Genomic DNA, 13,364 nt, shown 5'->3' with positions numbered 1-13,364 from the left:
GGTTTAGGACCCAGATGTCATAGAGCGTTCCCTTTTTACAAGAATATCGAGGCTCTGATTTAAAAAAGAATGGAAGAACCCCAATAGGAAACTTTTCATACCGAATTCAATTACCAGCATCTGGGATAAAGCCCCTTTAGTAGATGCTCCAGTGGCTAAAATAGCAAAAAGAGCGGATCTCCCCTTTGAGGATCTGGGGGGCCTGAATGACCCGCTACACAAAAAAAAAGCGGATGTGTACCTCAGGAGATCTTGGGAAAGCATGTCCACCAGCCTCAGACCAGCTATTGCAGCCTTATGGGTTTCTAGATCCCTTAAACTGGTTGGGCCAATTGGAATCCCATATTAGGGATGAAACCCCTAGGGAGGATTTATTAGCGTCTCTCCCGACTTTCCACAAAGCAGCAGACTTTCTGGCCGACGTCTCCACAGATGTCCGATTTTCCGCTAGGGCTGCCGCCCTTCTCAATGCTGCCAGGTGTACAGTTAAGACCCTGGAAGGGGGATCAAGGGTCTAAAGCCCACCTTTGCTCCCTCCCTTGCGAAGGTCTTAGACTGTTTGGGTCTTCACTAGATGATATTCTAGAGAAGGCCTCAGACAATAAAAAGAGGTTCCCTACTCCACAAAAAAAACCGGAATTAGACTTGCCGGTAATTCAGTTTCCATGAAATCACCATGACGGCCACAAGGAGATTGACCCATGACCTCTGTGGGGGCAGGAAACAGAGAAGAGGTTAAATTGCCCCCTCCCACCACCGCACCTCAGTCTTCCTGTCCCCACTGTGGCCAGGGTCAGAGAAGTCTCCCTGCGGCGGCAGGGAGATGAAGATAGGATTTTGTTTTATTATTTTCTCTTTGTCTCCAGGGGCCTCCTGGGTTACCTGAGGCTCGTCGGAGCTCCCCCAGTCCGCCGGCGGCCGCGTGCTCATGCTGGGCTAGGGGGTATCGGGAGGACTCGCTCCGGCTGGTCTGGAGCCTGCTCCCGGGCCGCAATCTTCCTCCTCCTCCTCCCCTGTGGGTCGGGCTGGTAGCGGCCGGCGTGTGCGCACGCCGACGTCGGTGACGTCACTTCCGGGTTCGGCCGCAACCCGGAAGTAAAGCGCAGGAGCAGAGCAGTTTGAATAAAAGGCGGGAGCTGCCATAGGACGCTGATCTGAGGTCTGTGAGTACTGCAGCTGCATTTTACTTTACAGAAATGTCAGGTCCTGAGGTACAAACTGTTATGGAGCTGGATGCTCCCCCTCTGCCTCCTGTAAGTATCCCTCTGGGGGTCCGCTTGTCTTATGGCACGATATTCTTTTTTTTTGCTAATTGCTAAAGCCTTATTTCTGATACCGCTATTTCCATATCTGTTTCAGGCTAAAGAGGCGCAAAAAAAGTTTAAAAAACCTCCTCGCTGCATCTCTTGTGCAAGGAAACTGCCTGACTAATATGGAAAGAAGCTTTGTAAAGCATGTATTTCTGATGTAATCCAGCAGGAACAATCGTCCCTTATGGAAAATATCAGATCGGTGGTTCAGGAAGAAATTCGGGCCGCTAGAGTTGGTCCGTCTGATCCCCAGGACGAGCCTTCTCGCAAGCGTCCGCGTTCCAGGATTATTTCCTCCGGATCCGAGGATGCAGGCGATAAAGCTTCTACTTCCACGCAGTGGGAGGATGATCCATCTCTCTCTGAGGGGGAAATATACGAAAATAATAGGAAGTTTTATTTTTCCTCGGAGGAGATGAATGACTTGCTAAAGGCAGTCAGAGCGACAATGGGGATTGAAGAGACCCCTAGGTCCGTTTCCATTCAGGACGAAATGTTTGGGGGACTCAAGGTGAAAAAATCCAGGGTCTTCCCCATAAACGAACACATTAGACAAATGATTCTGGAGGAATGGTCAGAACCAGAAAAACGATTAGGGATTTCCAAAGAGTTTAAAAATCGATTATTATTCGACCCCTCTCAGTCTAAGCTGTTTGACGGGACCCCTAAAGTTGACGTGCAGGTGGCAAAGGTTAACAAAAAAACTGCCCTGCCGTTTGAGGATGCTGCCCAATTGAAGGACGCCATGGAGCGGAAGGCAGATGCCCTTTTAAGGAAAGCTTGGGAGGCCTCCATGTTTAACATCAAGACCAACATTGCGGCAACGTCGGTAGCCAGGTCTATGTACCTATGGTTAGGGGAACTTGAGAACCACCTAAGCAGGAAGACCTCCAGGGAAGAAATCCTGCAGTCCATACCACTACTTAAATCAGCTACAGGGTTCCTGGCAGATGCATCTGCTGAATCTATCAGATTCTGTGCTAGGGAGGTAGGGCTTTCCAATGCGGCTCGTCGGACTTTGTGGATGAAGTCCTGGTCGGGCGATAGAATCTCTAAACTAAAGTTGATATCTATCCCCTTTTCAGGAGAATATGTATTCGGGCCGGTCCTAGACGAGATACTTGAGAAGGCGGCCGACAAGAAAAAGGGATTCCCAGAGGAAAGGTCCTTTAGGAAGAACCAGTCCTTTCGGTCCTACGGCGGACAGAACAAGTCTGTTCGAGGGAAAGGCAAGTCAGGCCGCTGGTCTTATCCCAAAGGGGGTAGAGGAAAGGGCTTCCTTCTCAAGCCCCAATCCAAATCCGAGGACAAACAATGACGCCGTTGTAGGGGGGAGACTGAAGGATTTCCTGGGTCCATGGTCATTAACATCAAGAAATCCCTGGGCCCTGGACATCATTCAGCAAGGTTACAGGATCGAGTTCACCTCTCTCCCCCCCTGCAAGATTCGTCATCACGAAGTTGCCTACCAGACTCTCCAACCTAAATATCTTTCAAGGAGTCCAGGACTTGGTGAAGAAGGGTGCTGTAATCCCGGTCCCCGCATCTGAGGGGTCAAGGGTACTATTCAACCCTATTCTTAGTAAGGAAAAAGGAAGGAGACTTCCGGACCATCATAAACTTAAAACAACTGAACAAGTTTATTCTTTACAGGAAGTTCAAGATGGAGTCTCTCAAATCCTTAGTACCGTTGATAAAGCTAGGGGCATTTATGTGCTCGATCGACCTGAAAGACGCCTATCTGCACGTCCCCATTCACCCAGATCACCAGAGGTTTCTAAGATTTGCTATCCTAGACCCTTCCAATCGGATTCGTCATTTCCAGTTTATAGCACTGCCCTTCGGGATTTCAGCCGCTCCAAGGCTCTTCACCAAACTTGTGGTAGAGATGATAGCCCCTCTCAGACAGGAGGGATTAAATATAGTGCCATATCTGGACGATTTCCTAGTCATAGCGGACTCAAAAGATCTCCTGCTGTCGGACCTGGAAGTATTTCTGTCCCGCCTATCTCAACTAGGTTGGATAGTGAACGAACCCAAGTCAATGTTGGTTCCATCCCAGAAGGTGAGATTTCTGGGAGTTACTCTAGACTCCGTAACTCAGTCAACCTTTCTTCCACAGAGCAAAATCCAGTCCCTGATAAACAAGGTGAGGCACTTCCAACGCGGGAAAAAATGCTCAGTGAGGGAAGCAATGAGCCTAATCGGCCTCCTAACCTCCTGTATACCCTCTGTCGAGTGGGCAAAGGCTCACTGCCGTGTGATTCAGACCTGGCTATTGTCCCACTGGAACAAGAAGAAGGGTTCTCTGGACTCCAAGCTCCCAATCCCAGGATTAGTAAAGAGGTCCCTCTCATGGTGGACGAAGGAGAGGAATCTGTCCCAGGGAGTCCCATGGATCAGGTCACCGTCAATTACCATCTTCACGGACGCCAGCCAATCCGGTTGGGGAGCAAAAATCGACAAAGCCTATTTCCAAGGAACGTGGAAGCGTCTGATATCTGCTCAGTCTTCAAATTTCAGGGAGCTGTATGCAGTAAGAGAAGCCCTTCTCGCCGCCAAGCAATTGATAAGAAATCAGCACGTGAAAGTCCTATCGGACAACGTGACACTGGTCTTCTACCTAAAACACCAAGGGGGTACTCGATCAAGGAGACTCCAGAGTATCTCAGAAGAAATCTTCTCGTTTGCAGAAAAGGAACTAAAGTCCATCTCAGCAATGCACCTGAAGGGATCCCTGAATCTAGAAGCGGACTTTTTGAGCAGACAGGTGGTAGATCATACAGAGTGGGCACTGAACCCAGAGGTCTTCAATATGCTAACCCAAAGATGGGGGCTTCCTACAATAGACCTGTTCGCATCAAGGAGAAATACGAAAGTGCAAACATTTTGCTCCCTAAATGCTGGGGACCATCCCTGGAGAGTAGACGCCTTCTCCCTAAAATGGTGCTGGGATCTAGGGTACGCATTCCCTCCATTGCCGCTCATCCCGAGGGTCATTCAGAAGATTCAGGAGGGGAGAACCACGGTAATATTGATCGCTCCGTTCTGGCCCAAGAGAAGTTGGTTCGCCCCTCTATTAAAGCTAGCAATAGACGAACCAGTGAGACTCCCACTCAGGGGGGACATCCTATACCAGGGTCCTTTGCTACATCCTCATCTGGAGTTCCTGAAGCTCACGGCTTGGATCCTGAGGTCTCCCTCTTAAGGTCTCAGGGCCTGTCAGACCAGGTTATAGCCACCCTGAGAGTTCTAGGAAAAAAGTCACTTCCGCGATATACCTGAAGATCTGGAAGAGATTCTGCTCATGGTCGGGCGAGGAGAATCCAAATTCTGTGGGGCCCAGTATCCAGAAAATTCTGGAATTTCTACAAAGGGGCCTGGACATGGGCCTCTCTCCATCCACCTTAAAGGTTCAAATTTCGGCATTGAGCGCCTTCTTTGATTCCGACCTGGCAGACCATAGATGGATCAAACGATTCATTAGAGCTGCACGTAGACTGAGACCCACGCTTAGGTCCCGCAGCCCAACCTGGGACTTAAATTTAGTTCTCAACAATCTTATGTGTTCCCCATTTGAGCCATTGGAGGATTGTTCAATTAAGTTGCTTTCATTCAAAACTGCCTTTCTTATAGCAATTACCTCTGCCAAGAGACTGGGAGAGATTCAGGCTCTCTCTATTAGGGAACCATACCTTACCATCACTGAGGATAAGATTGTGCTTAAACTAGACCCAGGTTTCCTGCCAAAGGTGGCCTCAGACCGCAACAGAGGCCAGGAGATCCTACTTCCATCCTTCTTCAACAATCCCAAGGATCAGGAGGAAGAGAAATTTCATTTCCTTGACGTTAGGCGTACAGTCATTAGATACTTGGAAGCCACTAGGGACTTCAGGAAGTCTGACAGTCTGCTTGTCCAATTTGCTGGAAGGAATAAGGGATCCAGGGCCTCAAAATCCTCCATTGCAAGATGGATTAAGGACACTATTACCTTATGTTATAAGAATCAGAATCTGGATCCTCCTTGCAATATTAGAGCTCACTCTACCAGAGCTGTATCCACTACCTTTGCTGAAAGAGCAGGGGCCTCCCTGGATGATATATGCAGGGCCGCCTCCTGGTCTAGTATTCACACATTTGTGAAACATTACCGTTTGGACTTGTCTCGAACCTCTGGCCTCTCCTTTGGTCAGAAGGTTCTCCAAGCGGTTGCCCCCACCCATAAAAAATAATTTTATAACTCTCCTTGTGGCCGTCATGGTGATGATATGGGAAAACCGGAATTAGACTTACCGGTAATTCAGTTTCCATGAAATCACCATGACGGCCCATACATTCCCTCCCCTTCTTTTGTTGAAATTTTGTTTTTCACCGGTATTTTTCTGGTATGGTGTAATACTGGGAAATACTAGGACACTTCTGGCACTTGATATCTTTAGAACACTGAGGTGCGGTGGTGGGAGGGGGCAATTTAACCTCTTCTCTGTTTCCTGCCCCCACAGAGGTCATGGGTCAATCTCCTTGTGGCCGTCATGGTGATTTCATGGAAACTGAATTACCGGTAAGTCTAATTCCGTTTTTTTTTTTCGAGGGCGCCAATCAGGGTGTAAAAATCAAAAAAGTAAACAGAGGTCCAGGGGAGAGAGATTTCCCAGAAAGTCGGGAGGTTTTCTCTTCAAATACAGTGATAATAAAGGAAAGGATAAGTCCCAATGATGAAGCCAGGTAGGGGGAAGACTTGCTTATTTTCTGCCTGCCTGCCTGGAGCACAATCTCAAAAAATTGTTGGATTCTAAATGTGATAAAAAGTGGGTTCCGGCTAGAATTCCTGTCCTTACCGGCAGATATTTTTGTTCGGACAGTCTGTCCCCAAAACAGAGAAAAAAGAGAAGCCCTGGAAAAGGAAGTACTTACTCTCCTGGAGAAAGGAGTAATGGAAGTGGTACCCAGTGCAGAAAGAGGCAAGGGATTTTATTCAGCCTTGTTTCTTGTAAGGAAACCCAATGGTTGCTTCAGGGTCATCCTGAATCTTAAGTCTCTGAACAAATCTCTGAGATACAAGAGATTCAGGATGGAGACATTAAAATCCACAGTGAATCTCCTTTCCCAGGGGTGTTGGATGTCGACCTTGGATTTGATGGATGCTTATTACCACATCCCTATACATGCGAAATCCCGGAAATTTCTACGTACAGCAGTTTGGGAAAAAGGGGAATGGTGGTATCTCCAATACAAGCCTCTCCCCTTTGGAGTTTCTCAAGCCCCAAGGGTCTTCACCAAGATTGTGGCAGAGGTCGCTGCATTTCTAAGAATGAACATCTCCCTAGTACCATATTTGGACGACTTTCTGATTTGTTCCCATTCAGAAGAACAACTCAGGGAAGACATTTTATTTGAATGCGACACTCTACAGGGTATGGGGTGGAAAATAACTGGAAAAAGTCATGTCTAACCCCCTCTCAGAGCTGTGTATTTTTAGGGAATACAGTTAAACTCCAGACTTCAGAGAAGCTTCCTTCCTCCAAAGTGGCCAAGACAATAGAGGTGATGAGGGATATCTTCCTATCCTACCAATGTTCTTTCAGGGAGGCTATGGCAGTTCTAGGTCGAATGCACAATTCAGGGAGGCTATGGCAGTTCCCTATGCACAATTCCATTCTTGAGAGCTGCAGATAGACATTTTGTACAAATGGGACGAGTCTCAGGAATAACTAGATCAGAATTTCCATTTCGTCCACCATGACTGCTTACTATGAGATTGACCCTTGACCTCTGTAGGGGCAGGAACACACAGAGTTTAAAAGGCCACCACCCACACTCACCCTCAGTGTTTCCTGTCCCTACTGGGGTCAACCACACAGAGAGCCCTCCTGGTGGAGGTGAAGAAAGTTTATTATTTTAGAAATACCTGAGGATTTTTTGTCCTCTCCCCCTGCCCTCCTGCTGTCTGGTCCAAAGCTGGGCAGGGGATCCAGTTGGAGGCGATCTCGCTTCTGTTCCAGGTCCCCCTTCCCTACATTGAGGAAGCGGACCGCAGGGAAGCAGCATGCTGAACGCTGACTCTGTGGAAGCCTCAGCATTACTCCCGGCGGAAGGGGCGGAGCTTGGACGGGCACACGGCGATGACGTCAGACGCCGGGCCGACTACTTGCAGCGGCAGATTCAAACAGGCAGTGGCATCGATCTGCCTCCGGACGCATAACAGCACCTATGTCTGCTCCTGAAGCCCTGGACGCCCCTACAGCCCAGATGGACTCTGAAACTCCCTCGGCGACTCCAACAGTGAGTTCCCCTGTGGGGAAAAGACAAAATGATGTATCCTTTTGACTTTACTTGCCTGTTTTGTCTATTGATACCTGGCTGCGCCTCTCTTATAGGGAGTTAAAGAGCCCAGAACAAGGTCTAAAGTACAAAGATGTGCAACTTGTAATAAAAGGCTTCCTGAGAATTATAAAAAGAAGCTCTGCCAGAGTTGCATTAAAGGTCAAAACACTTATTCAGAACGAAATTAAGTCCTCCTTGGCCTCCCTCAGATCAGTCCCGTCCACACCTCCTACAAAAAAACCTAGATTATCCGCCCCATCCTCCTCTGTTTCGGAGATTATGGACGAGGAGGCCTCCACCTCTAGACAGAATATGGATCTTGACGTTCTATCAGAGGGTGAGATAACGGAAGATAGTAAAAAATACTTATTTTCTTCCGAGGATATGGATGAGCTATTGGGAGCTGTCAGAGCGACCATGGGGATTGAGGAGGTGAAAAAAACCGAGGTCCGTCTTAGACGAGATGTTCGGGGGACTTAGAGCAAAAAAAATCTAAAGTTTTTCTGATGAATGAAAATTTAAAGGACATGATTTTAGACGAGTGGACTGACCCTGAGAGGAGACTGGGTGTATCTCGTGAATTCAGAAACAGGTTGTTGTTTGATCCAGCGGACATCAAATTATTTAATGAGACCCCCAAAATAGACATCCAAGTAGCAAAAGTAGTTAAACCATACTCAACCCCTCCTTAAATCTCAGGGGGGGGGGGGGATCTGGGCCGTCATGGTGGACTCAAGGAAACAGAATTACCGGTAAGTCTAATTACGGTCTTTCCATCTGTTCTCAAGAGCAAAAGCGTCTCTGATATGGTGGATGTCCCCAGATCATCTGTCGATAGGGAACCATGGGTTTATCAGACATAGACCATTATAACGACAGACGCCAGGTCCCTCGGGATGGGGCATACATTCAGACAGATGTTGGCAGGGGAGATGGGATCTAACGACCAGAAGTCTTCCAATTTCAAGGAGTTGAAAGCAGTTCAGATGGCCCTATCCAGAGCTCTGCCCCATCTAAGAAACCAAAAGTTGCTCCTTTACTCAGACAATTCCACCACGGTTTCTTACATAAATCGTCAGGGGGGCACAAGAGTCCCGTCTCTCCTCCTCTGCCAAGATATTTTCAGGGTAGCGGAAGACAGAAGCCTCTTTCTTTCAGCAATCCACCTGAAAGGGAAAGACAATTCCATAGCAGACTTTCTGAGCTGGGTAGACTTAAGACAGGGGGAGTGGTGTCTGAACCACGAGTCCTTTTCTCAGATAGTCCAGGTATTTTGGGTCCCCTCGATAGACCTTTTCGCATCCCGTTCCAACAGGAAAACAGATTTTTTTTCTCTCAACCATCTAGACTACCCGACAGCGGTGGATGCTCTGGCTCAGGATTTGAGCCAGGAGGATGGCTATGCCTTCCCTCCCTTTTGTCACATCCCGCAGGTGTTAAACAAGGTAGCACGGGAAAGAGCATCCATAGTCCTAGTAGCCCCATATTGGCCAAAGAGGGCTTGGTTTTCAGCTCTCCAGAGGTTAGCCTCTCTCCCTTCCCTCTGCCACCAAGGGAGGATCTTTCAGGGTGCCCTATTCCATAGCGACCTGGATACTCTAAAGTTGACAGCATGGAGGTTGAGAGGAACATCTGGCTGGACAGGGGCCTGTCAGACAAAGTCGTGTCCACCCTACTTAAGAGCAGGAAAGAATCCATGGCCAATAAATACCTGAAAGTCAGGGGGGGTTTTTTCCACCTTCCTGGGTTTCACCCCTGACCCCCTTAAGGAGCCTGAAATACCTAGGATTCTAGATTTTCTACAAGCAGGCTTAGAAAAGAGGCTTAAAGGGCTTATGTCACCCCCAAAACACAATATTTTTTGGGGGGCTTGTTAAAATCCTTATTTAACGACTATTCCCTATATAGGGCTCTTACCTTTTGTCTGTGGCTTCGTTTCCTTAAAAATCGATCTTTTAAAATATGCAAATCACTTCACTACCAGCAAGTAGGGCGTCTACTTGCTGGTAGCCGCCGCAAAAAAACGCCCCCTCCTCCGGCTGGCCCTGTCAGCATTTCAAATCCTGCGCCTGTCTTCATTCGGCGCAGGCGCTCTGAGAGGAGGCCTGCGCCTCATACCTTTTTCAAGCATTATAGGCTTAATCTCAATGAGGATGCGGCCTTCGGGAGGAAGGTTCTTCAAGCCGTTGTCCCTCCCTAAAATTTGATTTATACTTTATTCTCGCATGGGTGCCGTCATGGGGGAGGGGAAAACAATAATTGCTTACCAGTAATTGTTTTTCTCGATACCTATGATGGCAACCCCCAAATTTCCCTCCTTATTAAAAAAAAAAAAAAAAAAAAAATATTTGTTTTCTAGATATGGATATATATATATATCTTGTCAAAAATCTTCTATTATTGCTTTGGTGGTGTTGGCACATTCCGGAGACTGGTAATTACAATCACTGAGGTGTGAACATTTTTATGTCCTTAGGCCCCTTTCACACGGGTGAGATTTCCGCGCGGGTGCAATGCGTGATGTGAACACATTGCACCTTCACTGAATCCGGACCCATTCATTTCTATGGGGCTGTGCACACGAGCGGTGATTTTCACGCATTACTTGTGCGTTGCGTGAAAATCGCAGCATGTTCTATATTGTGCGTTTTGCACGCAACGCAGGTCCCATAGAAGTGAATGGGGCTGCATGAAAATCGCAAGCATCCGCAAGCAACATATGCAAATTAACCTGAGATGAGTCAGAGCTTGAAAATATGACTCCTCTCTGGTCACACAAGTAAGATATGACTCTTATGTTAATTTGCATATGTATCAAATCGTTTTTTTTACACAATAAAAGCACACAGAGCTATGGGGACTGGGTATTGCGGATGTGCTAGCGGCCATCTAGCAACCCATGTCCTCAGCTCTATACCCAAAATCCCGGTGACAGGTTCCCTTTAACTCACCTTAATCCACTTGATCGCGCAGCCGGCATCTCTTCTGTCTCTTTCTTTTCTGATTGCAGTCAAAGGACCTGTGGTGACATCACTCCGGTCATCGCATGATCTTTTACCATGGTGATGGACCATGTGATGACCGGAGTTATGTCACCACAGGTCCTATTCCTGCACAGAAGACAGAAGAGATGCCGGCTGCGCGATCAAGTTGAGTTAATTTTTTTAAATGTCTTTTTTAACCCCTCCAGCGCTATTTTACTATGCATTCTGTATTAAAGGGAGTCTGTCACCAGATTGTGACCGTATAGACCGCTTACATAGCGCTCTAGCATAGCAGTCTATGATTCTAATGGTATCTTTGATGCTTGCTTGTGAAGTTCCCCCAAGGCAAAAACTGACTTTTATTCAAGGGCTCGCAAGTGCCCAGGGAGGAGTTCACCTTGTTGGAGCCCAGGCTGTTCTGCCTCTTTTCGCCATATCCCCGCCCCAGCCTCTCCCTCTGCCCGCCCCGCTCTTCCTTTGCGTCCTCCTTCTCTGCAGCGAGATCCCGCGCCTGCGCTATCCATTGCTTGGCCGGGGCATGCGCACTGCAATGCCCATTGTGGGTGTCTCTGGTCCGCCTCCCCGCCGCTGTTTCTCACCGTTGGCCGGTGCATGCGTAGTAGCTACTGCGATGCCGTGCCCACAATGGGCATCGCAGTGCGCATGCCCCGGCCACGCAATGGATAGCGCAGGCACGGGATCTTGCTGCAGAGGAGGACGCAAAGGAAGAGCGGGGCGGGCAGAGGGAGAGGCTGGGGCGGGGATATGACGAAAAGAGGCAGAACAGCCTGGGCTCCAACAAGGTGAACCCCGCCCTGGGCACTTGCGAGCCCTTGAATAAAAGTCTGTTTTTGCCTTGGGGGAACTTCACAAGCAAACATCAAAGGTACCATTAGAATCATAGACTGCTATGCTAGAGCGCTATGTAAGCGGTCTATAAGGTCACAATCTGGTGACAGACTCCCTTTAAGAATGCTATTATTTTCCCTTATAACCATGTTATAAGGGAAAATAATACAATCTACAGAACATCAATCCCAAGCCTGAACTTCTGTGAAGAAGTTCGGGTACCAAACATGCAGATTTTTCTCACACGCATGCAAAACGCATTACAATGTTTTGCACTCGCGCAGAAAAATTCATTTTCAATGGTGCTGCAAAAGCTGCTGTCCGCATCCGCGACCCCGCAAAAAAATAGAACATGACCTATTCTTGTCCGCAGCCACGGACAAGAAAAGGCATTTCTATCATAGTGCAAAATGCGGAACACACATGGCCGCTGACCGCAAAACAGTTTTGGTTGTGTGAGTGGACCCTGACGCTGAGAGCTAGTTTTCAGCGGCTCATCATGTGTGCGAGTGTCTGTCACCTCTTGGAGCAGGAGCGTGTGATTGTGTAGGGGCACGCTCGCACACGTGAGCCTGGGCATTGGGCTGTTGAAAACTAGCTCACAGCAGCGTGAGACTTCGTTCAAGCGCCTGGCATTCAGGGAATGGGAAATTCTATCAACCATTAACCCCTTAGTGACCACTAATACGCCTTTTTACTGACGTAAACAACGGGGGTTTTAGCTCAACGGCTGGCTTTAATCAATCATTACATGTTCCCAAAATGGTGCACTAAAAGCTATAACTTATCCTGCAAAAAACCTCCTATAAGTCCACTGGTGAAAAAAACTAAAAAAAAGTTATAGCTCCTGGAATGCGATAAAAAAAAAAATAATGTGCGTGGTCACTAAGGGGCATGATAAAGGGGGCAGCCCTAATTAAAACGGCGCCAGCAGGGAAATAAAGGTCTTTTTTTCTGACTTTTGGCGCTTCGTACAGCGAAGACACAAACTTTGACGTATTCCAGGTGACACTTTAACCAGGCTACTTTCACACTTGCGTTCGGAGCGGATCCGTCTGGTGTCTGCACAGATGGATCTGCACCTATAATGCAAACGCCTAGATCAGTTCAGAACGGATCCGTTTGCATTACCATGAACAAAAAAAAAAAAAAAACTTTTTTTTTTTTTAGGTTCATGATAGTGCAAACGGATCAGTTTTGACTTTACATTGAAAGTCAATGGGGGACGGATCCGTTTGAAAATTGAGCCATACTGTGTCAACTTCAAACGCATCCGTCCCCATTGACTTAGGCTACTTTCACACTAGCGTTCGGAGCGGGTCCGCTGCCAGACTGATGCATTCTGAGCGGATCCGCATCCACTCAGAATGCATTAGGGCTGGACGGATCCGTTCGGGGCCGCGTGTGAGAGCCTTCAAACAGAACTCACAAGCGGAGCCCCGAACGCAAGTGTGAAAGTAGCTCGCTGCTGGGACGTATTCACTCAGGGCTCATGCATATGACCGTGGCCTGGTTTGCAAATTGCGGATACCTGTTGTTTGTGTTCCCCGTTTTATGGAACAGTTTAGCATTAGGGCTCATGCACACGACTGTATTTATTTTGCGGTCTGCAAAAAAAAACAAAAAACGTAATTGAAACGGAAGAAAAATACTTTTGTGGTAGAACAGACCTGTCCTTGTCCCTAATGCAAGAATAGGACATGTTTGTTTTTTTCCCTCTCCGGGAGCAGTACTGTACCCTCGGTGTGTTACACAGCCTGGCCCCTGATTAGAACACCCGGGGTCGTGTATCTGAGCGGGTGATATGTACGCCCGGAGGGCGGCGGAGTACAGGAGGTCACGTGACACGACTGGGCCTTGATTGACTAACTCCAGGGGGGAGTGCGTGGTCACGTGA

Source organism: Bufo gargarizans, chromosome 3 (assembly GCF_014858855.1).
Source record: "Bufo gargarizans isolate SCDJY-AF-19 chromosome 3, ASM1485885v1, whole genome shotgun sequence".
Taxonomy (NCBI): domain Eukaryota; kingdom Metazoa; phylum Chordata; class Amphibia; order Anura; family Bufonidae; genus Bufo; species Bufo gargarizans.
The sequence above is the reverse complement of the archived record's forward strand: the minus strand, read 5'-3'. Positions refer to the sequence as shown.